The sequence below is a fragment of the Rutidosis leptorrhynchoides genome, chromosome 2, assembly GCF_046630445.1.
Source record: "Rutidosis leptorrhynchoides isolate AG116_Rl617_1_P2 chromosome 2, CSIRO_AGI_Rlap_v1, whole genome shotgun sequence".
Classification (NCBI taxonomy): Eukaryota; Viridiplantae; Streptophyta; class Magnoliopsida; order Asterales; family Asteraceae; genus Rutidosis; species Rutidosis leptorrhynchoides.
The window spans coordinates 391,075,000-391,102,615 of record NC_092334.1 but is presented as its reverse complement, the minus strand read 5'-3'; the positions used below and the strand labels follow the sequence as shown (position 1 = coordinate 391,102,615).

At 34.3% G+C, this 27,616-nt stretch overlaps 1 pseudogene; it reads left to right on the top strand.

Moving 5' to 3' along the window:
• Positions 1–1,049: 1,049 nt before the first annotated feature.
• On the top strand, positions 1,050–26,860 carry LOC139889061 (trigger factor-like protein TIG, Chloroplastic; annotated as a pseudogene).
• The last annotated feature ends 756 nt before the right edge of the window (positions 26,861–27,616 follow it).

Sequence of the window (27,616 nt, the reverse complement as noted above, 5' to 3'; positions counted from 1 at the left end):
TTGTTGTAGCCTAAGGGTTTGCTATTATTCTTATGGTAAGTGATTTGTTAATAATGACAATTTTTCTATTTGGATGTCACATATGTATTGTCGATTTTGACTTTTGGTTGTGCAAAGACGTTGCTTTTTCACATATGTATTGTATCTCCAACTACTGGTAATCTTTCCTTATATGTTATTTGCTGATCATTTTCTTTTTTTGGTATGTTGTCTATGAAGGATTGGAAGTACAGTGATACTGATTCAGCAACGATCGATTAGTGTCATAGACTCGATTAACAGCTAATTTCAGCACCAATTGCATCATTACCGATTCAACGGCCATATACCAATTCAACAGCAATATGTTCAATTTCGCGCAACTTTAGAAATCGAAATCCACAATATTTCTACTTAACTTTAAAATCTAGAAAGGTAATGTAATTCCTCATTTAGAGATAGTTTTGCTTTATATATATTTGTGCAACCGTAAAGTAATGTTCGCTGGTAATAGTGTTATATTATAACTAATGGCTTAGTCTTCGTTGGATCTAAAATGATATTTTGAATTGACTGATTTTTTGTTTCATTGAGTTAATCATTCATTTATAATTGTTTTGTAGCCGATGATTATAAAGACGAAATGATCAAACAATGATTGTGAATATGAAGATGAGGGTGTTTGTTTAGGAGTTAGATTTGATGAAGAGTTCATTGAACTAAATTTATTTACTGCCCCAATAGTTATGCTGTTGTTGAGAATAATGGTGTTTTTGATATTGAAAATAGGCCAAGATCGCGTTCCCAACTTTACTTCATCTACGGGCTATAAATTTCACCTGGTGGATCACCTACACCAACCGCTTATTGACGTCGGTACTGCAGCTCTATAAACGTATAATCCTCTCTTCTTTATATGTGTTGATGAGGTATTTCTTTTTTTGATTGGTTTGATGCAAATACTTAAGCTTCATTTATATATGAGGATTATATTTAAGAGAACCACATATCAACTGGTATCTGCAATATGTAAGAGAAGTAGTATAGTTTGAGACGAATGCTCTTAAAAAATGCTTGGGGTTTGCGAAGCATCTAAGACTCTTGCTAAAGTTAACAATCTCAGTTATGATGTAGTTTTTACATTTTTAGTAGATGATGGGAGAATTGGTAAGTGGGTCAAAACAAGTTTGAAACTTTGAATTGGTAATATGAAACACGTTTTTTTATTGTGAGTATTAAAGAAATATTCTATTAGTAAACTTTTCATCTTGATTAACAAATTTCAAATTTAACGGTCCTTTTTAACAAGTAGTACATGAATTTGTATCATGTGTTTATGTTGTTACAAGTGTTGTTTACCGACTCAGTTTTAGTTGTTTACTGCCAAAGATGGCCAGTTAGGTACTTAATAGGCAACCTATAGGTAATCTTGCATTTTAATAGCGATAAACCAAAACATAACTCAACCCATTGACAACAGCTCTTTTCAAGTTACTTAAACCAGCTTACTAATCTCTCCACTTAATAAAAATTAAAAATCAAGATCATGAAAATCAGGCTTTAAATTGGCAGGCCTCAATTAGGGCTATAACAATTGTAATGTATTTACAATAATCATATGATTCCGGAAGTTATATGCTATACTTTTGGTAATATCAACCTGTTTGAGATGTTCCTTTATTTTGTATCTATTTATTTATATTTATCTTTATTTACAGTTTGTCTAAGGCGGCATTGAAGCCACAAGAAGGCAAAGGTGGTGGAGGAAATGGTCATGTTCAAGTCTAAGTATGTTTCTATATTCTATAATTTATATCTTACACTCCATAATAGGTGGCAATGTTGGTGCGTTGGCGAGTTTGGGTACGCCCACTTCAGACTTTCATGGTATTGAAAGAAAATTACTATAGTTGATCCACATAAAAGTAAGTGGGTGTGTTATGTGGTTTAGGTGTGGAAACTGAGATGCAAAATAAGTAGGAAACAAAATCATTGAACTTTTAGTTTGTGTTCGGATAAAAATTGTTGTTGCATTATTACAAGATGAGTTTCACTGCTTTTTTTCTCTTCATATTTCTATCCTTTACAGGGTCATGGGCATAGTCACATTAGCGTAAATAGTGTAAAATAACATGTTTTAGATTAGCAAAGAATTGAAGGTGATATTTTGATTTCTTTTGTTGGAGTTTGTACAACATAGGAAGTCGATTATTATTTGTTTCTTTATTCTTATTAGTCATAATCTTAATATGGGTGGCTAAATGGGTCGGTCCTACAGGTTTTGTTTGTAAAGATGAATGTTGCATCCATAGTTTACAAAATGGGTATTGGGCTATTAAACCATTTCAACAAAATTCGCTGTAGAAATTCAATGATTTTTCTTTATAAGGAAGTAAATGTGATAAGTTTTTATAGTGAGTATATATTCAAAATACATATTTTACTATAATTCCAAAAGTTTTAATAACTATCAAAAATCAGAGTTACTTATTCCTACACTTTTTAACTCTGTAACGTTTACAGATCCTGAAAAAAATGTTTGACGGCCTATAAAGCAAGGGCGAGCCCAAAAGATCACGTTGTCATACACTATAATGAATCTTATAAGAAAAGGGTAGGAATATCAATTGTTCATGGAAATTTGATGCTATGTGTAGCGACCCCGACAAATCGTCAAGTGACGGCGTCGGCTACGTGGGTCCCATTACCTGATTATAAGTCTTTAAGATAACGTTTGACCAAAATATGTCGCCTTCATTTCAAAATAAAGATTGTTTCAAAGTTTACAAGAATTGTTCAACCAAAAGTTAAGTTACAACGTTATAAGTACGATTGAAATCTAGGCGACACGGTTTAAAGTAAAGTCAAAAGACGCTCCATGAAATGCATGTATACTCGACATCGGATGCAAGTATCAAATAGTAAGCGGAAGCATGTTTCACATATCGTGCATGACCTGAGAAAAACATAGAAATCTGTCAACGAAAACGTTGGTGAAATCATAGGTTTAAGTAAGTAAATTGTATTGAACCACAAGGTTCTTTAAGAATTGCTCAACCAGAATCGTTCACATTCCAAAATAGTATTTGTATCACGAGCACCCAATTATCAAGGCTTAACCGAATCTTCCCTCTGAATTTTGAATTTAGTGTTAGAACTTACACTATACATTGTTGAAATTATATTTCATTCACTAACGGTAGCGAACCGTCTGAATGAGGGTTTGTTAAACCCGTATGGCCACACAACATAATTACACGCTTACACTTACACCCTGCAAGTGGAACTAATGATAATTGGATTGAGGACTTTTGTTCAAACTCGTATGCATCCTTGTATTCGTATTTGTTCACAATGTAAAAGCATGAAAAGTAAATAAGTGTGAAATGTATGTGTTTCTCAGCCCACGATGTAAAGAATAAAAGTGATTAAAAGTGGGACTATGATCTCACCTCGAGTGCACGAGTATAAAAGTACTTCAACAAGTAAACGTGTGCATGAAAGTTGCTTAGCCTTGACCTAAACAAGTAAGTTATATCAATTAACCGGTTACGACACAAGTTCGGGTGAAATGTGTTCAATTAGTCCTATGGCTCGTTACGACTCGAATAGTATAGCATGTGAACCACGTTGTCAAGTTTCATGCAAGAATCAAGTATAAAAGCATGTTAGAACGATTGTAATAAAGTTTGAGTTGACATTTCAAAACCTTACCATTAGAAAGGAAATCTTATTACGTTTCCAACGATATTTGATTCATCGAAAACGGAGTTACGGTCAAAAAGTTATGGCCAAAACAAGTTTGCTGAAGTTCGGATGAAACAGGCAATTGTCGCGGCGCGACAAATTGCTCCGCGGCGCGACAAATGCCTATGTTGAAGGTCAGAAAGCCTGAAAAACATGTTCTAAAATCACCCTTTGGGCCACGGCGCGACAAATTGCTCCGCGGCGCGACAAATAACGTGGTCTGGTGCCTGGTCAGTTTCAAAAGTTCAAGTCTTGATCCAAAATTCAATTTAGCACAAAACGCAAACCGTAAACACTTAGAATACGCATCTTATATCATTGGAAAGCTCTTTTGACAAGGAATACAATTAACTACCTTTCACAAGCACAAACATCAATTACTATAACCGAAAACTCGTCAATTGATCAAGAAGGGTTTATTTTCAAAGTTTCAAGTTCGTAAAACGTATTTTATGATTCGGGAATCCAATTTACACATACGATATGCCGTTTTGAAGGTAATGAAGCATACATTACAACTAAACACTTACTAATAACATTTCATGGCATTCGAAACATTAAAAGCTCGTTTTAAGTCTATCAAACCCTAACCACAATCCGCAAAAATCAATATTCATGTTTTTGAAGTTTCCTTAATCAACCTACGCATCAAAACGAAGCTAGTGATACTAGTAACACAATTAAAACATGAACTTTAACAATTTAACAACATTAACTCATCCAAAATCAAAGATTTAGCACACCCATTTCAAATGTTCAAACTAGTTACTCAAAACAACGAATCGAGCAAACAAAACATATATTCATGTTATACACGAGCCATAGACACTAACTAACACCATTTCAAGTCAAAAACACGAATTTAGAGAAATCTAGAGTTTTAGAAATGTTACCCAAACGAGATGAAGTTGGTATCAAATTGTAGAGGATGAAGAGAGGATTCCAAATATGTAATTTGTTTTGTTGTAAGCCTCCTAAATCGAATTTAGATGATGAATGATTGAATTGGGTGTTGTGTGTGTGTGTTCTTGCTAGAGAGAAAGAGAGATGAGGGAGATGGATGGAAATGGATGGAGGAGGTGAAGTGGTTGACTAGTTGACCTAGTCACCACTTTGCCCACTTGTCAATTTAAGTCCCTCATGTTTGTAGACGGTGCGGGAATTAACCAAACGAATATTTTTAAAACGCTCGAGTAAACGGGTGATGTCAAAATTAAATAGCGGGAATATAATGAACGTTACTCACGGAAACTATTAATTTAAATACGAAAGATTATGTTAAAAAAAAAAAGACGGTGTTAAAATTAAATTTAACGGAAAAACGCGGGATGTTACATTATCCACACCTCAAAAGAAATTTCGTCCCGAAATTTAGTTGGAAGTAGTAGTTGTTGAATCTTCCTCGAGATCTTGCGTTGCCAATTCTACGAGTGAGGGAGAAGTACGTTCTAGGGTATTTCAACGAATTTTGACGGTCGGGATCATACGATGTTTTAAGGTTTGGCTTCACGATTTATGGTTTCAACCGGTCCTCATAGGAAGTGAGGGTTATCGTCGATAGTGAGTTCATCAAAGGAGATAACAAGTTCTCGTTTCGCAAAACACGTCTTTGAGTTGATACATCGAATGTAGGATAAACGGAGACTCAAAATGAGTCGGAAAAGTCTAAACGGCTAGCGACGGGTCCAAAACACCCCAAGAATTTAAAGGATCAAAATATCGCGGATTTAGCTTCCTACGTTTCCCGAAACGGATTGCACCTTTCCAAGGTGCGACTCTTAACGTGACGCGGTTTCCCACGTGGAATTTGAAATGTTTACGTCTAACATCGGCGTAGCTCTTGGTGATTACGAGTCGCGTAGGGTTTTACCTGAATATGAATAAATTTTTCTCGGTTGCTCATGAACAACCTCGGCCCCGGTGAATTGATCATCGTTTACTTGGTTCGACAAGGGAGAATGACGTTTCCGGTCACATGTGGTTTCAAAAGGAGTGACGTTAAAGCTTGAATGAAAATCATTGTAGTACGAGGATTCGGTTAAAGGAAAATACTTTTCTCAAGTAAATTTGAAGTTGGTAATACAAACTTGTATTATGGTTTCCAAGGTTTAAATCACATGTTTGTTCGGTCCGTCGGGTTGTGGATGGTACGCGGTACTCATGTCTAAACGCGGTCCCGAGGCTTCTTGTAAAACTAGAAGTGAAACGAGTATTTCGATACGGGATAATTAACAAAGATACACCGTGTTGGAATAGAATCTCTTAAGATATGTTTGAACGAGTCAGTTAGGGTTCGAAAAAAAAATGTTCGTTAGGACTATTCACCCTCGTGGCGAATACTTATGTAATATGAAGAGTTTCTCTATCCATTGAGAAATGTTACAAAAGTTTCCTTAAACGGAAATGCGAGCGATGAGGATAGGAGTGAAATGAGGACTTTGAATAGGATGAGCTTACATCTCGAGGTTGCCATAACGTGCCTCTAGTTGTCAAAAGTTGAAGTCTGAAAGAGAAACGAGATAGTACACGTAGTTGTATAGTTCGGGGTTGCATAATAGTTGGCCGATTATCAGAAACACAAGGGCGTTAAGTCAAAGGAGAGTGAAGTATCGTTGGATTGTGTGTTATCTTAAATTCCAGTAATATCAGACGGAAATGGTGAAATATCAGAGGTATGTAGTGTGGTACGTGATGACGAGAAAATTGATCGGATCCACAATTTAGTATTCGTCCTCTCCGTGCAAAATAACGAATTTAACTAGAAATGTTGGTGTGAAGAATCACGCTCAAGGTTCGATCGCGGAGAGATTAAAGTCGTGTAACACGAGAAAAGTCAGAAATGAATCTTCGGTAGTAACAGACGAGATCTCAGATTTTACGAATACAAGTCTGAGTGGGGAGAGTTTCCTGATTACATGTGGCTTGATTTCGAGATTGATTGAAATGCCTTGACCGTTAACATTATGGTCTAGAAAATTGGACTTCGTCCAACAGAAATTCTCACTTGGAGAATTTGGTATAGAGTTGCTCTTTTCTCAAAAGTTCGAGCGTAAGATGGTGATGTTGTTCGTTTTCCTTCTTTACTTGAATAAGTTAAGATGTCATCTATAAATACGATAACAAATTTGTCTAGATAAGTTTGCATACGTGGTTTAGGAGGTTTATGGATACGGACGAGCTTTGGATAAATCGAATGGTACTAAGAGAGATTTACAACTAACGTTGCGAGTTCGGAAAAGGCTCAGGAGACATTGTCTCCCTTAACCCCCAATTGATGATAACCGGAACGGAGGTCGTTTTGGAATACACACGGGATTCATGCAAGAAATCATGAGGTCATGGATGCGAGGGAGAGGGTATCGGTTTCCAACCGAAAATTACTCAGTTCACAATAATCTATACAAGACGATGGGAAAACACATTTTTTTTTTTTTTTTTTTTTTTTAAACGAATATGTTCCGAGCTCCCTAGTTCTATAGGTGTCAAGTCAAAAGTCTTAATGTATATCCTCCAATAAAATTCATAGGCACACAATATTTTTCCGTTGGTCACTTAAATCGTCTAAGTAGTATCTAGGGGAAAAAGTGGAATGTAAGGAGCACGAGTCAAAGACTTGTTTATAAAACGTCTAACGGTAACCGAATCGAATAAACATGAAACGTGAGAATTTCGAGAAGAAACATACCCGTGACTAGTCCATCGTCGTCTCGGGCATCCTGGGCGTTGATGTTGAAAGTTTAACGGCGTGCGTTGGGGTTGATTTTCTTATTTGGGCACGCACTCCTAAAATGACCCGGTTGGCCACATTCAAAACAAACACCCGTCTTGGGTGCATTGTGCTCCTTTTGAGCGACGGGAGCGGTATTCCTACAATCGTGGGCTACATGGCCACTTCTTTGACACTTCAAGCAAAATGGTTTGCCACATTCGCCTAAATGATGTTTGTAGCACTCGTTACAATACGGTAGGTGTCCGGTATAACCCTTCTTGCCGTCGGAGGTGTAAGGCTTCTTAGCAAAGTTGTTGTTGCTTGATTGGGAGGGTTCCCACTTTCTTTTGTTGCCGCCCGATTTATCCTCGGCCTTAGGTGCCGGAACTACGATTTCGTCAACCGTTTCAATTAGTTGGCGAGCCATGTTCATAGCGGCTTGATGAGTAGTGGGTTTGGATGACATCACCCCTTGTTTGATGCTTTTTGGAAGACCGAGCATGTAGAGCTCAATCCTTTGAGATTCGGGGTTAACAAGATTAGGACACATCAAGGATAGTTCGGCGAAGCGTTGATTATAAGCTTTAAGATCGTTTCCGACCGCTTTCAAAGCTCTTAGTTCTTCCTCAAGCTTTCGGGTTTCTTCGCGCGGAAAATATTCAACAATCATCTTTTCCTTTAGATCGGCCCAAGAGAGGGCATGAGCTTCATCGGTACCCACCGATTGAACATAGGTGTTCCACCATGTTAGAGCAATTCCGGAGAAAGTGTGAGTGGAGTATTTGACCTTGTCTTGGTCCCGACAACCGCTTATGCTAAAGACGGCTTCCGTTTGCTCAAACCATCGGGTGAGCACGACCGGTCCCCCGGTTCCATCAAAAGTGTGAGGTTTGCACCCCATGAAAGCTTTATAGGAGCATCCCTCGTTTGAGTTTCCGGCTCCATTGTTGTTGTTGTTGTTGTTGTTGTTGTGGTTGTTATTATTATTGTTGTTGGATGAGTGACCGGCCATGGCCGCATCTACGGCGGTAGCTATCATCCGTTCGAGAGCTTGTTCGGGAGTTTCATTGCGGCGTACACGACGAGGAGCCATTGTTCCTTCAAGACACAAGAATATCGTTGGTTAGTATTTTCAACAATACTAACCGGAGTATGGAATAAGGATAGAGAGAAAATTTTCCTTGACTCGCCCTAAATTCTTTATGTCATAATGTCGGAACGTCCATGTGAATCACCGTAATATAATCCCGGAAATTATATTACCCTGATTCTCATGTGCATTTAACATTACTTCATAAAGTCAAGGTGGCGCGTCAACAAAATTTATCAACATAAGATCAAGATCGAATACGAGTTAGATATGATAGAAGAGTTCGAGTATAAATGCACAAATAGTCAAGTAATTCCTACTGCAGTCTATATGCCGGTTGTAGTCTAGATTCACCTATGTACCCTATGACTCGAGGTGGACAGAAATGAACTCTAAATCCCTACAACCAAGGCTCTGATACCAACTGTAGCGACCCCGACAAATCGTCAAGTGACGGCGTCGGCTACGTGGGTCCCATTACCTGATTATAAGTCTTTAAGATAACGTTTGACCAAAATATGTCGCCTTCATTTCAAAATAAAGATTGTTTCAAAGTTTACAAGAATTGTTCAACCAAAAGTTAAGTTACAACGTTATAAGTACGATTGAAATCTAGGCGACACGGTTTAAAGTAAAGTCAAAAGACGCTCCATGAAATGCATGTATACTCGACATCGGATGCAAGTATCAAATAGTAAGCGGAAGCATGTTTCACATATCGTGCATGACCTGAGAAAAACATAGAAATCTGTCAACGAAAACGTTGGTGAAATCATAGGTTTAAGTAAGTAAATTGTATTGAACCACAAGGTTCTTTAAGAATTGCTCAACCAGAATCGTTCACATTCCAAAATAGTATTTGTATCACGAGCACCCAATTATCAAGGCTTAACCGAATCTTCCCTCTGAATTTTGAATTTAGTGTTAGAACTTACACTATACATTGTTGAAATTATATTTCATTCACTAACGGTAGCGAACCGTCTGAATGAGGGTTTGTTAAACCCGTATGGCCACACAACATAATTACACGCTTACACTTACACCCTGCAAGTGGAACTAATGATAATTGGATTGAGGACTTTTGTTCAAACTCGTATGCATCCTTGTATTCGTATTTGTTCACAATGTAAAAGCATGAAAAGTAAATAAGTGTGAAATGTATGTGTTTCTCAGCCCACGATGTAAAGAATAAAAGTGATTAAAAGTGGGACTATGATCTCACCTCGAGTGCACGAGTATAAAAGTACTTCAACAAGTAAACGTGTGCATGAAAGTTGCTTAGCCTTGACCTAAACAAGTAAGTTATATCAATTAACCGGTTACGACACAAGGTCGGGTGAAATGTGTTCAATTAGTCCTATGGCTCGTTACGACTCGAATAGTATAGCATGTGAACCACGTTGTCAAGTTTCATGCAAGAATCAAGTATAAAAGCATGTTAGAACGATTGTAATAAAGTTTGAGTTGACATTTCAAAACCTTACCATTAGAAAGGAAATCTTATTACGTTTCCAACGATATTTGATTCATCTAAAACGGAGTTACGGTCAAAAAGTTATGGCCAAAACAAGTTTGCTGAAGTTCGGATGAAACAGGCAATTGTCGCGGCGCGACAAATTGCTCCGCGGCGCGACAAATGCCTATGTTGAAGGTCAGAAAGCCTGAAAAACATGTTCTAAAATCACCCTTTGGGCCACGGCGCGACAAATTGCTCCGCGGCGCGACAAATAACGTGGTCTGGTGCCTGGTCAGTTTCAAAAGTTCAAGTCTTGATCCAAAATTCAATTTAGCACAAAACGCAAACCGTAAACACTTAGAATACGCATCTTATATCATTGGAAAGCTCTTTTGACAAGGAATACAATTAACTACCTTTCACAAGCACAAACATCAATTACTATAACCGAAAACTCGTCAATTGATCAAGAAGGGTTTATTTTCAAAGTTTCAAGTTCGTAAAACGTATTTTATGATTCGGGAATCCAATTTACACATACGATATGCCGTTTTGAAGGTAATGAAGCATACATTACAACTAAACACTTACTAATAACATTTCATGGCATTCGAAACATTAAAAGCTCGTTTTAAGTCTATCAAACCCTAACCACAATCCGCAAAAATCAATATTCATGTTTTTGAAGTTTCCTTAATCAACCTACGCATCAAAACGAAGCTAGTGATACTAGTAACACAATTAAAACATGAACTTTAACAATTTAACAACATTAACTCATCCAAAATCAAAGATTTAGCACACCCATTTCAAATGTTCAAACTAGTTACTCAAAACAACGAATCGAGCAAACAAAACATATATTCATGTTATACACGAGCCATAGACACTAACTAACACCATTTCAAGTCAAAAACACGAATTTAGAGAAATCTAGAGTTTTAGAAATGTTACCCAAACGAGATGAAGTTGGTATCAAATTGTAGAGGATGAAGAGAGGATTCCAAATATGTAATTTGTTTTGTTGTAAGCCTCCTAAATCGAATTTAGATGATGAATGATTGAATTGGGTGTTGTGTGTGTGTGTTCTTGCTAGAGAGAAAGAGAGATGAGGGAGATGGATGGAAATGGATGGAGGAGGTGAAGTGGTTGACTAGTTGACCTAGTCACCACTTTGCCCACTTGTCAATTTAAGTCCCTCATGTTTGTAGACGGGTGCGGGAATTAACCAAACGAATATTTTTAAAACGCTCGAGTAAACGGGTGATGTCAAAATTAAATAGCGGGAATATAATGAACGTTACTCACGGAAACTATTAATTTAAATACGAAAGATTATGTTAAAAAAAAAAAAGACGGTGTTAAAATTAAATTTAACGGAAAAACGCGGGATGTTACACTATGTCAAGGATGGCAAGACATTGTTTCAGATCTACACATCAATTGTGGAGATTGTCTCATTTTTTATGTCATAAATGAACTTAATATAGAGCTACTAATATATAAACAAGATGGTTGTGAATATTCATCAATACACAATCATGTGATGCCTGCAATGGTGTAACGACCCGGAAATTTCCGACCAAATTTAAACTCTAATCTCTATATGGTTCCGACACGATAAGCAAAAACCCTAAAGTTGACCCGCACTTTTTCGATCGTTCTATACTTATAAGATTAATATTTACATAAATTAAACCTTACCAACATGATAAGTAATCCAAATTGTTGAGACTTATGTTTTCGAAAAGAGTTTTACACAACGTTTGACCGTCTAGTTTGACCGATGATATCACGAACTATACAATATATGATAATTATACGTTTGTGTATATATATGTATATATACATATTTAACATGATCTAAGAATGTTTTAATATCTCATTTTGTATTAATAACAATAAGTTATAAGTATATTTTGAAACTACTAACTTAAGTTTTCAAAACGATAACCATACGTAACGTTATTTGACTTAAATACTTATGACCTATAATGTTTATACATATATCGTATAAGTAATGTATTTAATCACTTTTAAAGACTTAACTACATAAAACAATATAAGTATATTTACAAAAGATAGCTATATTTGAATCCTCGTTCCGTTTTCTCAAAGATTTCTATACGTATACCTAGGGTATATGTACCCGTATCATACGCAGCTTCTAGATGTATTTACTATTGGTATATACTAATAAAAATCTGCTCCTTAGCAGCCTTAAATGATTAAGAAACATGTGGAACCAACCATTTGTCAAGTAGCATGAATTATTTAGCAAGAAAACAAAGTTAGGTATTTTTTTTTCCTTTATAACCTAAAAACGTTTTTATGCATGCACACCATTTCTTCACCCCATTTTCTCATACTTACACTTCCATTTCTCTCTCAAAATACTCTTAACTTCATACTTGATCATCTCTAAGCATTTTCCCCATCATTTAGCTTCAAAAACAACACTTAAACCTCATAAGAAAACCTTACAAAAACACTTCAAGAAATCCTTCCAAGAACACAAACTTACTTCCAATCTTTCATCCAATTCCATCACCCTTTTGGTTCTAGCTTTTTACTCCTCTTTTACAGCAACCTTGTCCAAGGAACTTGAGGTAGTAACTATGTTCATAACTTTATTCGATTCATATATATATATAGCTATCATATTTTGTGGTATACAATTTTAACAACAAGAACATAGTTTGAAAGTTTTCAAACTTGTTTTCAAACTAAATAGATCCTTCTAACTTAACTTTTAAAATACTTCAAGACCTGTAATATAACTTAAGTATATGCTAATTTAACAAGGTATAACTTGGTTTTTCAAAGAACACCTTAAAAACTGTTTTTACGACGTCGGAGTGCAACCGGGGGCTGTTTTGGGTTGGATAATTAAAAACCATCTTAAACTTTGAATTGGAAGTTTATTCTCTGGAAAAATGATTTTTACTATAAATATGTTAACACATAAAAATTTCATGATTTAATTCAAAGTATAAGTATTTTTAGAAAAATGGTCATTAAATGATATTTTTTGTAACAAAAATGTTTAACTTCATAAGTTTCACTAAAGTTTCACCTATGCCGTGTGATTTTGAATACAAACTAAGGTATTTACAGTTCATAGTCTTAAAGAGGGACTCGATCCAAGGAGATGGCAAGTTGAATCAACGAAAACGGAGTTGTAACGAAGAAACTATGACCGAAACAAAATCGGATATCCAAGACTAGTTTAGCCACGAAAATAATTGGGAAAAATTAAATAAATCACATCTTTTTAAGATAACATGATATTTTATATATATGTACTTATAATTCAATTTTATATGGTTCAGGATTACCCGTAAACAACACGAGAAGATTAATCATAAGATCCCATGATTGTACGCAACACGTCATTTGACAACACCGGTACTTTATGTACGCAACACGTCATTTGACAACACCGGTACCGTGGGTCAAGATTAATCTCGACCAATACATATACGATGGGGGTTTTATTATTTCGTTGGGGGTTTATTAAACATCTAAAAATGAACCATTAAAATTGAATTACTAACATCGAACTGCTAACTACGGACTAAGGAATTATTAAAAGTATTAAAAGTATAACAAGTATATATATGTGACGTTTGTTTAAAAAGAAAAGGTATTGATATATTATATATGGATAGGTTCGTGATATCAACCGGAGACCAAGTCAAAATATATATATCTTCAAGACGAAAGTGAGTATATAGTCCCTTTTAAACTCTAAATATTTTTGGGCTGAGAATACATGCGCTGTTTTTATAAATGATTTACGTTATGGACACAAGTAACTGAAAAATATATTCTACGTTGAGTTGTACCACTGGCATACTTCCCTGTAGCTTGGTAACTAATATTTACAGCGGTATTGTAAACGCGAATCCTGTTGATAGATCTATCGGGCCTGACAACCCCAACCGGACTGGACGACCAGTATTCAACGGTTGCACAGTACTTCGTTTTGTGACTACACTTGGTACGGTGTAGTAAGATTTCATATTAAAGGGAATATGCGACGTGATTGAATGTTAAGTATGGTTACCAAGTGCTCAACCACTTAGAATATTTTTATGAAAATGTTTATATATGAAATCTTGTGGTCTATATATATATATATATCGCTGCCGGCATTAAACCTATATCTCACCAACTTTATGTTGACATTTTAAAGCATGTTATTCTCAGGTATGAATTAAGTCTTCCGCTGTGCATTAGCTCGTACTAAGGATACTACTTGAGGCTATTAAGGACTTATATCATAAGGCGTTGCATTCGAGTCATTGAAGTTCATAGAGACTATTATTAAGTAAATGGCGGTTTATGTCATTTGAATATTATGAAATGTCAGGCGATTATGTCAATTCTGGATGTAACTATAGATTGCCTTTTAAGAATAAATGCAACGTTTGTAAGATGTATCATATAGAGGGCAAGTACCTCGCAATGTTATCAACTATTGTAATTCGTTTGTAATCAATATGGACAACGTCCGGATGATTAGTTTCGGATCCTTTCAGTTGGTATCAGAGCGTTGGTCTTAGCGAACCAGGCTTTGCATTAGTGTGTCTAACTAGTAGTTGTTAGGATACATTAAGTGAGTCTGGACTTTGACCGTGTCTGCCTGTCAAAAGTTTTGCTTATCAATCCTAGTCGGAAATCATCTGCTTATCATCCTTAGGGAACTGCCTGCTTATCATTCTTAAGTCTAGACACGTCTTACTACATTTAGTGCATCGATAGTGTATAGACAAAATTCATATCTTAGCGTATCTGTTACTATAGACATTGCCTGACGTATTTCAAAGATTCTCCGTAATTCATGGGATTTTGATATTATATATACATATGTAAATTATGAATTGAAGAGTACCAAACCCAACTCCTATAATCTATTCCAAACCAAAAATTCATTTCTCCGACTATACAAGATGGATTCTTCATCCAGTTCGAATTCCTCCGACTTCGATACTTACGCCGATATGGATTTCCATTCGAGCTCCGAGAACAGCGTCACCGGAATGGATCAACCAATTTCCCATCATCTATTTTGGATGAATTGGGGATGGGTTCGTAATATACTAAATCTCTGGAGACAAGAAGAAGGTGATCCATTCCATTCACCAAATTGTCCTCTTAACGATGAACCTGAAGCACTTACCGGCGAACCTATTCGAAACACCATTTTCTCGCTCATTTCTAGAGTATCTCGTCATGATTACATACTATCCCATATTTCGAATCTTGTTCATTCGCTCGTTCCAACTGTCAATCATCCCGGTATAATATAAGAAGTCAACGAGCTTCGCGCTCGGGTAGTGGCTTTAGAAAATACGGTGCGAAGGTTACAAACACCAGCAGCAGCACCAGCAGCATAATCTGTATCACTATCAACAACGCCGACAGTACTTTTGTCACCCCCAAAATCTCAACATCACAAACTGTATCTCGGATATCAACATCACATACCTCAAAAACCTCATCGGAACTTCGAGTATGATCTTCGTTCTATATATCGTTCTACATCGATTATCTTCGCTTTACGTATCGTTTTACCTCATTTATCTTCGTTCGACCTGGCGATTATGTAATCTCTAATGCTTTAGAAGTTATGTAATCTAGTATTAACGATAAATCAAATGAGTTTAATACTTCATTGACTCATTGAATCTATGATTACATCTGAAGAAAATATATATGCAAGTATATTTTTATAAAGATTGTAATTAAAAATTCTTTCGTACAAACTGTTAATGATGAAAATATTTTAACGGGTGGGTAGTACCCGAGGAATATTTAGAATTCACATTAATAAGTTACGTTGTACATTCTCTAAATCTGATTCAACGGTCATTTACTATCCTACTTACAACTACCGATATACGTATCCGTTCACCACAGAATAACCATTTCTATTCAAATTTCATATTTGGATTTTGATCTATCATAATCCAATAAGTGGCATAATGAAGAAAACATTGGACAAAAATAAAAAGTGTTAGAAACAAACGAATTAATTAATTGAAATTGTGATAGGATTTCACGCTAACTGTTCCGGCTAACTGTTCCCAGTTAACTGATTAACATTTAATTTATCGCAATTTACATTCTCGCAATTTTATTTATCATCATTTAATTTCTGTTATTTACTTTTACGCACTTTAAATAACGGGACACGTATGCAAGGTTTCGACTTATCATATCGACCCATCTATATATATATTTCGGAACAACCGTAGACACTCTATATGTGAAGGCGGGAGTTGGCTATACAGGGTCGGAGTTGATTTCAAAATATATATATACTTTGAGTTGTGATCGACACCGAGACCGGTATACGGGTCACGATACGTATTATTTAATTCGAATATTATATATTAAATTATATATGAATCATTGAACCATCGGACTATTGGACTGCTAACTTTGGACAATTAAAATGAATTAAATTAAAATATTGATTATAACATATGAAACTAAATAATTCTTCAAGTTTGCCACTTGATTTCATCCTAAACCTCATTTGTACTTCGACAATTATAATCCTCATTCAAATCTTTTCATGATTCTTGAAAACACCTCGATCGAGAAGTTGAACCAGCCGCACCTCGTTTACGGAAGAAAGATTTATGCATACAGTGATGCACCTGAAAAATTTTTGAAACCGAAGTTATAGTTAAAACGTATCCGCGTCGAATTCCTTATCATTCATTATCAAAAACAATCATACGATTCCTTTTCAAGAAGCTAATTTTGTCACAGCTCCACTTCGACTTCTCAGTGAGACTACTCCTATTATAATCTCGATATTTATACTTTGTCCTTTCGCCGTTGTTACCGGAGAACCTTTTTCACAACATCATCAGCAGACGTACCAGCAACTCGTTATCTCTTTGGCGAGATCCGCAATCAGTATTTTGAAAATCTCGTAGAAATTCTCCCAGTTATACCGAGAACGACTATCCCTAAGAATTACATATTTCGAATGTGAAGTTCTGAAAAAAAATCCTGGACTATGAAGTAGTTCTTGAAATGCTGAAGAAGCAGCAAAAACTGTAAACGACTTTAACAGTCAAAAGTTTAATGATGAAGTACATTGTGTTGGTAAAGCTTAGAAAAAGAGGAGAGTTGGAACTGGAAAACGGATTGAGCAAAGTATGAAGGAGGATGTAGATAAATCACAAGAACTGAATCTGCTTTCAAAGGATTCAAACGATTCAGTGCCTGCTGAAACCATTAGTAAAAACCCTACCCCTTATCCTAAACCTTTCCCGATGATATTCTTCATCATCATCTTATCCTAGATATTATAAGATATCTTCATATCTTCCGTTATACATATTCTCCATATTTCTGGAAATATTTTCACAACTATTCTTATCTGAGAATATTTATCTCTCCGTAATATCTGCGTTACAACATAAAAGAAACTGTGTTAGTTTCTAAGTTCTAAAACCTTCAAGTTTAAAATAGGAATGTTCTGAAGCAGTGTTGGGAACTGATGCATGAATTAGTATAATATAATGAAACTTGATCAACTTCATTATATTACAGTAAGTCATGTTAAGTTTCTAATGAAATGTGATGATTCACAGTACCATCATCATGTGCCATGTTACACGGCTCTTACATTCTATCCAATTCTCAAACATAATAGGAACATGTCATCCTGACAGTTCTATCTTTTCCGGGGTATTCTGGTAACTTGACAAATCAAAATTTGTCCTATTACCATTTCTTTCTTAGAGCATTAGCTATACTCATTTCGAATCTCATATCTACAAATTCCGGACCATTACTCGCTTGACTCGAAGTCAGGAAGAGAAAACGAAAGTATGAAGCTTTGAAAAATAATGAAGAATACAAAGGCCGAAAATCACCCAGGATTTACAAACCGTGTATATCAATACGTATTGCAACGTAAAGACACGGGAGAATTAAAAATATTATAATTCCGAGGAAAGGATAGAAGTAAATAGATTCTTCTGGCGATAAATGAAAGAGAAGAATGAAAGATATGAAAGTTAGAAGTATAACAAGAATTAGAACGGGATGGAGCATTTAAAAGAATACTTTAAGGTATGAGTTGAAGGAGAAAGGATAGAAGATGTGAGTTGTAGAAATAAGGAAGAGAAGGAAATGGATTTATAGCAAAATATTCGACAAAGAAATCGAAACAGATCGCCGCACAAAATCAAAGAAGATCTTGATCGCCAAAGAACCAAATCTTATTACGTAAGATTTTCCATAAATTCCGGAAATCAATCCTAATCACGTCATCGGTTACAACAATTCTATATTTACTCATTTCACTCTTTTGTGATAGCTTCGCTCGTGCGTCTCACATAACCGAATCGTTTTATCTAAATCTTTCAATAATGATAAAATTTCATTATTACCTCATATTCGTCATGAAAACATTCCTATTGTTATTTATGACAACCTCTACCAAATTTCGAGGACGAAATTTCTTTAACGGGTGGGTACTGTAACGACCCGGAAATTTCCGACCAAATTTAAACTCTAATCTCTATATGGTTCCGACACGATAAGCAAAAACCCTAAAGTTGACCCGCACTTTTTCGATCGTTCTATACTTATAAGATTAATATTTACATAAATTAAACCTTACCAACATGATAAGTAATCCAAATTGTTGAGACTTATGTTTTCGAAAAGAGTTTTACACAACGTTTGACCGTCTAGTTTGACCGATGATATCACGAACTATACAATATATGATAATTATACGTTTGTGTATATATATGTATATATACATATTTAACATGATCTAAGAATGTTTTAATATCTCATTTTGTATTAATAACAATAAGTTATAAGTATATTTTGAAACTACTAACTTAAGTTTTCAAAACGATAACCATACGTAACGTTATTTGACTTAAATACTTATGACCTATAATGTTTATACATATATCGTATAAGTAATGTATTTAATCACTTTTAAAGACTTAACTACATAAAACAATATAAGTATATTTACAAAAGATAGCTATATTTGAATCCTCGTTCCGTTTTCTCAAAGATTTCTATACGTATACCTAGGGTATATGTACCCGTATCATACGCAGCTTCTAGATGTATTTACTATTGGTATATACTAATAAAAATCTGCTCCTTAGCAGCCTTAAATGATTAAGAAACATGTGGAACCAACCATTTGTCAAGTAGCATGAATTATTTAGCAAGAAAACAAAGTTAGGTATTTTTTTTTCCTTTATAACCTAAAAACGTTTTTATGCATGCACACCATTTCTTCACCCCATTTTCTCATACTTACACTTCCATTTCTCTCTCAAAATACTCTTAACTTCATACTTGATCATCTCTAAGCATTTTCCCCATCATTTAGCTTCAAAAACAACACTTAAACCTCATAAGAAAACCTTACAAAAACACTTCAAGAAATCCTTCCAAGAACACAAACTTACTTCCAATCTTTCATCCAATTCCATCACCCTTTTGGTTCTAGCTTTTTACTCCTCTTTTACAGCAACCTTGTCCAAGGAACTTGAGGTAGTAACTATGTTCATAACTTTATTCGATTCATATATATATAGCTATCATATTTTGTGGTATACAATTTTAACAACAAGAACATAGTTTGAAAGTTTTCAAACTTGTTTTCAAACTAAATAGATCCTTCTAACTTAACTTTTAAAATACTTCAAGACCTGTAATATAACTTAAGTATATGCTAATTTAACAAGGTATAACTTGGTTTTTCAAAGAACACCTTAAAAACCGTTTTTACGACGTCGGAGTGCAACCGGGGGCTGTTTTGGGTTGGATAATTAAAAACCATCTTAAACTTTGAATTGGAAGTTTATTCTCTGGAAAAATGATTTTTACTATAAATATGTTAACACATAAAAATTTCATGATTTAATTCAAAGTATAAGTATTTTTAGAAAAATGGTCATTAAATGATATTTTTTGTAACAAAAATGTTTAACTTCATAAGTTTCACTAAAGTTTCACCTATGCCGTGTGATTTTGAATACAAACTAAGGTATTTACAGTTCATAGTCTTAAAGAGGGACTCGATCCAAGGAGATGGCAAGTTGAATCAACGAAAACGGAGTTGTAACGAAGAAACTATGACCGAAACAAAATCGGATATCCAAGACTAGTTTAGCCACGAAAATAATTGGGAAAAATTAAATAAATCACATCTTTTTAAGATAACATGATATTTTATATATATGTACTTATAATTCAATTTTATATGGTTCAGGATTACCCGTAAACAACACGAGAAGATTAATCATAAGATCCCATGATTGTACGCAACACGTCATTTGACAACACCGGTACTTTATGTACGCAACACGTCATTTGACAACACCGGTACCGTGGGTCAAGATTAATCTCGACCAATACATATACGATGGGGGTTTTATTATTTCGTTGGGGGTTTATTAAACATCTAAAAATGAACCATTAAAATTGAATTACTAACATCGAACTGCTAACTACGGACTAAGGAATTATTAAAAGTATTAAAAGTATAACAAGTATATATATGTGACGTTTGTTTAAAAAGAAAAGGTATTGATATATTATATATGGATAGGTTCGTGATATCAACCGGAGACCAAGTCAAAATATATATATCTTCAAGACGAAAGTGAGTATATAGTCCCTTTTAAACTCTAAATATTTTTGGGCTGAGAATACATGCGCTGTTTTTATAAATGATTTACGTTATGGACACAAGTAACTGAAAAATATATTCTACGTTGAGTTGTACCACTGGCATACTTCCCTGTAGCTTGGTAACTAATATTTACAGCGGTATTGTAAACGCGAATCATGTTGATAGATCTATCGGGCCTGACAACCCCAACCGGACTGGACGACCAGTATTCAACGGTTGCACAGTACTTCGTTTTGTGACTACACTTGGTACGGTGTAGTAAGATTTCATATTAAAGGGAATATGCGACGTGATTGAATGTTAAGTATGGTTACCAAGTGCTCAACCACTTAGAATATTTTTATGAAAATGTTTATATATGAAATCTTGTGGTCTATATATATATATATCGCTGCCGGCATTAAACCTATATCTCACCAACTTTATGTTGACATTTTAAAGCATGTTATTCTCAGGTATGAATTAAGTCTTCCGCTGTGCATTAGCTCGTACTAAGGATACTACTTGAGGCTATTAAGGACTTATATCATAAGGCGTTGCATTCGAGTCATTGAAGTTCATAGAGACTATTATTAAGTAAATGGCGGTTTATGTCATTTGAATATTATGAAATGTCAGGCGATTATGTCAATTCTGGATGTAACTATAGATTGCCTTTTAAGAATAAATGCAACGTTTGTAAGATGTATCATATAGAGGGCAAGTACCTCGCAATGTTATCAACTATTGTAATTCGTTTGTAATCAATATGGACAACGTCCGGATGATTAGTTTCGGATCCTTTCAAATGGTTCAACCATATGAACTACAACAAGAAGTTAGTGATTCGAATTGCGAAATATTAATACCAAGAGGTAATGTTTTGGTGAGTCTAATTACTTAATTTAATATCACTTTATTTTTATTAATATCTATTATCTATTATTAGATAATAATGTGTGTTCTTAATGTAATAAAATTAATTGTTGTTCCTATAATTAAATTTCTGTAATTGTATTTTTTTTGTAGCGCTTGCCAAACAAATTGATGTTACTTCCGGGTCTACGAAGTGGTAAAAGAGTTTCATGCTTCAATATGGAGAAACTTAAGTTCAAATGGAAGTTAAAACAAGAGAAGTCGAAAACAAAAAACTAAATCTATGTGTGTCTTATGGATTCAAGCAATTCAAACAAGAAAATTGACTAAAGCCAGGGACAAACTTACAAACTGCTTATTCAAGTACCAATATAAGGAACGTGTTTTTTATCTTTTAAATGTTTATTAACGAAAACTTGTGTTATGAACATTTATAGGATAAACATATTTGGCACGTTTTAGTTATATTTATTCTTTGTCCTCTTCAAATTATACGTACACCTTTTATTTAGAAAATGACTGAAAAAAGTACATAATTTTTTTGGATGAGTACCCGTTCAACGGACGGGCTCATAAATCTAGTATTACATATTTTAAAAGCAATTTTTGTTAAGCTTTACTTTATGAGAAATACAATTCACTCTAACTACTAGATGTATAGCCGAAGTGATAAGATGCTAATCGGAGTTTCTTCAATCCTCTATCCTCTATATTACTAATCCAGTAGGATAAATCCTACGTGTCAAGCACACATTCATCCTCACATTTATCTTTTTTCTCATTAATCCTGAATTATTAGCACTAATTATCAAATACTGCCACGTGTCCACTACCCAATCCTAACCTAATTACAATTAACACACAATACCATCATTTCATTAAGGCAGATGAAAAAAAATCAATGAATCAAACACCGATCAATAATTCGTCATTCACCAATCCTTTCATTCACCGATCAACCTAATCGACGCACACTTCGTCAATTAGGGTTCCGATTCGTTTTCATCCCAATTCAGCAATCAATTCAGATTATTCATTCAAATCGATTTAGGTATGTAATTTTCAAAAATCTTATTATTGTTAGTAACAATATAATTAAACTGTCGATTGAGTATTTTGATCTCTGATTTTTTTTTTAATAAAAATCGGTATTGAAAAGTGTTATTTACATAAGAGTTCGCTTACTGTAAGTTTGTGATGATCTTATTTGCTGTTTTAATAACATTTATAATATCATCTATGAGATGTGTTTTTATAGTAATTTTGATAAGCTTTATAATAGTTGTGTTATATTATCTGTTTTGATTTTGATATAATATAACTTTGAATTGTTAGTTATATGTGTTCTTTGTTAATAACTGTGTTAAGTTTGATACTTTGTAAATATTCGTTAACTTATACTTTATATGTAGGTGGTGACTTCGACATACAAGGTATTATCTATTCTTTATGCGTTGAATTCGACATTTTTTTGATATCACTGCATGCCATTTTGTTCACAAGAAGTGTATAGTTTTTATCTTACAGGCAAATTGAGGTGTATTAGCTTCTGATGAATGGTTTCGAAATGAAGAGACCCTCACTATATATGTCCAAGGAGATTTATATGCGATTTAAAATAACTGCAATTATCTGGCTTCGTATATCATCCAGGTAGGCTCATGACAGTCACTCGATTACTTTTTCTTTTAAATGTCTAGATGTCCATTTGAAATTGACTTCATGTTTTTGATCGATTTAACTAAAAGTTTGAAGATTAGGATTTGTACTACGCAAAGTGGGTAACATTCTTGTGTTAGATTTTATTCTGATTGGTGAAAATTAGGAGAATGGACAATGAAATTTGGTTATTTGTGTTTGGTTTATGTATATGTGTGAATTTTGTATGTGGCTCATAGATGCAAGATATTTTTCATATTGTATGTGCTCTTTTATGTTTCCTTTATGGAACTTAACTATATATTACCTGGAATTACGAGTCTTTTGTAGGTTAGATTGATACATCGGTTACTATGTTGAATTTTTATAAGAAGTTGCACCTGTTTTACTAAGTCTTTGCTATGGTCATATTTCAAGTAATTCGTGAATAAGTACCAAGTTATTTCAGTGATACAAATATAAGTAAAAAAAATATCTCTCTAACTTATTGGACTATAAATGTATGCAGGGTACATTTTAGTGACAAAGAAGCTGGGAGTACCGGGTGTGTTGTGGGTGAGCTGAATGAAGCCATGGGTAACTTCCATAAAACGAATTATTAACGCTTTACGCAAGTTAAAAATTATGCAGCTGCTGGTGTGTTTTTCTGGAGGAATAGCAAGATAACAGCAAGTGTACTTGATAGTAAATATGATTTGGTTCATTTGGCCTTTTCTGCTATACAGACTGTTAATTCAGTAAGATGACATTCAGTAATTTATGTATTTGTTAGACTGATAACCCTTTAAAAACTGCAATTTGGTCTAAGAAGTGTTTGATTGCAGGTGTTTAGTTCCATGAATCGGAATCAAAAGAAACAACGGAGGCACGTTTTGTCAAGGTCTTTATCCCTACTTTATTGAGTTTCATTCAAGTTTCAATGTTTTGCCCCATTATTTGTATGTGACATGATGATTCTTTTTTACAGGGTACCGACTAATGTTAAAAACTACACTCCTGTGATTTTTTCTCTCCTGAACAATTGAAAGAGGTTTGGTTCATTTGGCCTTTTCTGCTATTCAGACTGTTAATTCAGTAAGATGTCATCCAGTAAATTATGTATTAGTTAGACTGATAACACTTTAAAAACTGCACTTTGGTCTAAGAAGTGTTTGATTGCAGGTGTTTAGTTCCATGAACTGAAATGAAAATTAACAACGGAGGCACGTTTTGTCAAGGTCTTTATCCCTACTTTATTGAGTTTCGTTCAAGTTTCAATGTTTTGCTCCATTATATTGTTATTATGTTATTATAACGAACCTGTTACTGCATCAGGTACCTACAATTCACTAAATGAAGATGGCATTCGTACATATACTTGAGTGCTTATAAGCTTAAATATTACAACCTAATTCTCAAATGCTTTTTCGTTTGCGACCGTTCTTACCTGTGATTCTTCTATATATGTTAAAGAAACAAAATTTCGTCTTTCGAATCAATATTCAACATTTCTGCAAGTTTATATTTGAAGTCTGCAGATTCGGCTGAGCATAAAAGTTCCGTCTATAGTATGTGATGATAGTTACAATAGGGTCATTAATCAGTTTATGAAGAAGGCCGAGGTACACTTAGATCCCATCATCTGCTTCTTAATTTTATTTTGTAGACTTCACGTTTGTGTTCTTTTGTTAAGTTTTGCATCAGTGAAATACTAATGGTGGAATACACAATGTTTCTTTAGGTTCCTGGATTTCGTAATGGGAAGAAAGTTCCAGAAAGTATTTTAATAAGTTATATAGGGAATGATGGTTTCAGAAAATCAGTTGTTTCAGAAAATCAGTTGTTGAATCCATTCTAAAAAGAACTCTTCCACGCCATGTCATTTGTATGCATTGTTTTGTTTTTTTTAATCTTAACTTATTAAAATCCGAAATAATAAAAAAGTGATCAAATTTACAGGTAGATGGACGAGCTCTATATGACTCAATCCGCATTGCAACAAAATTTCCTGACATGGAAGCAACTTACTCTTCTTTGAACATCCTAAAGTATGTCAAATGTTTTATCTTTTCAATTGGATAATTACAGGCGTTTTGTTAATTTTGATATTAACTCAACTTGTCTTGTGGGATAGATATGATATTATTGTGGATGTAGAACCGGAAGTGAAATGGGTCCCAGATGACGGTTACAAGAATTTGAAGATAAAACATTAAGCTTGACAGTGAAATAGATGCTAAAACAGTGGCTGATCGAGAATTTACACGTCGTTATAAGTCTTTAAGTACGATGTGAATTGTCACAAATAGAGGACTACCGGTACTTAATGTTTTAGAAGCCCCCTCAAACTGTTTTTCAACTAATATATCTTCTTGTAAAATCGTAAGAGTAGAATCCTCAAATTTAGAGATGGCAATTGTAAGACACTTACATGCAAAGGAGTCATTTAGGTCATTAATCTCTAATGGAGTAATGGGTATAGTAAAAATAAGCTTCAAAATCATGTGTGGGTTAAAAGTTGTCCCGAGTGTATTTTTGAATGTATAAGATCTCCATCATCGTAAGATTGACATATTGGCACACTAAATAAATTTATTGTAACTTTTTTGGTGTTTTGGGTCCTGATCTATGTCACCCCCACAAATTTAGAGTGTTGACCCATCACACTACCCACTCACTTTGCCATCTCTGCACACAATATATATTTTTAATTTTCAAATATAAATTGAGCTGAAGACAAATTCCATAGATTGGCGATGTTGCCGTCCTGGATATATCAGCAACAACAGTGGAACAAGACGGATCAAAATCAAAAAAATGTTCCGGCTGCTGAGAGTTAAGGTATTTTTCTACCAACCTAAGTCAACCTTCATTTCTTCGACCATTTTCTTAAAAGAAAGTCTGTGTTTTTGGATTAGCAGATTTCCATTTTGATACAGATGACAGGAGATAGAGTTATTCCTGGTTTTCTCGAGGCAATAATGGGAATGAAAGGAGGTGAAACAAAATCTTTTCCACTTGTATTTCCAAATACTTGGAAGCAAGAAGATCTCCGTGGTCTTCCTTGTCAGTTTACTATAAGGTTTTTTTTATTTTTTATTTAATTCGATTTAAGATGTAATGGAAAATTTATTTTCTTTGTGAATTATTGTTAGGTTGACCGTAAAGAACTATTCTATACAAAATTACTAGAAATGAATGATAACATTGCTGATAAGCTACTCGGTGGATGCACCACTATGATAACATTGCTGATAAGCTACTCGGAGGATGCACCACTACTGAGCAGGTTATACATTATACATGAACTTCGCACATTTTGACACCATTTGCTTTGTATATTGGATTATAACTCTCTTGTGACGTATGAACCTAAAGGATGTATGTAATTCTTGAAGTGGCATATGATGGGTAACAATTAAACACCTAAATAATCTCTTAGTTTTAGTTGAAGTATTATCAATCCACTTTATGCAAGTATGCAATTAATGAAAATTAGTCATTCAAGAAGACTTTTTGTCAAAAATATGGACATATATAGTGATACTTTATTACTATGAATTATCTACGTTCTGTTATTAGCGTATTCGCATTCTTTTGTTATTGCTTATGACTTTTAACTAATGTGTGAATGGCAACTTAAGGATGGATTTGGAGAGGGAACAGACCTGGCCGTGAGTCTGATGTCTACAATTCACCTAACATAATACTTGTGATACTGTCTTTATCATTTCGTTAATTGATATACCATTGTAAGTTTCAAGTTTGTTTGATACTAATGTGTGTTGTTTGCAAATACATATTATACTAATTCAACCACAAAAGTACTTTTGACATCTTTCCTATAATATCGTTATTTCATATATAAGTTTAAAAACCAATAATGTTTGCGGATGAGTCCCCGTGCAACACACGGGCTCATAAATCTAGTTATATTACATTTTGGTCATGTCAGGCACTCAGGCTTTAGTTTTTCAATTCATGATTTTTCTAATAAAATTATATATTTCATATTCATGGACAAGGAATTATACAGTGATGTCAGTTTCATGGTTGAGAAAACAACAAATTCCTCGATTGTATTAATCAATTGTTAACATTGGATATTTGGGGGAAGAAAGAGTGTTTGGGATGAAAAGTAACGTATTTCGATCGATTTCTATATGGAAAAGGGAGGAATATTCATTTGAATCCATAAATTAAGTTGAGATTCAAGGGACCAATGAGAGTGTGACATGTTGCGCGAAAATTACATGTAATTGAAAAAAAAAATTAAATCTTTTTTTTTGAAAATTTTTTTTTTTGTTTCGAAAATTTTTTTATTCGAAAAATTTTTTTTTACAAATTTTTTTCACAATCACATGTGATTTTCCTGCACAATCACATGTGATTGAATTGTACAATCACATGTGATTGGGTTTCAATCACATGTGA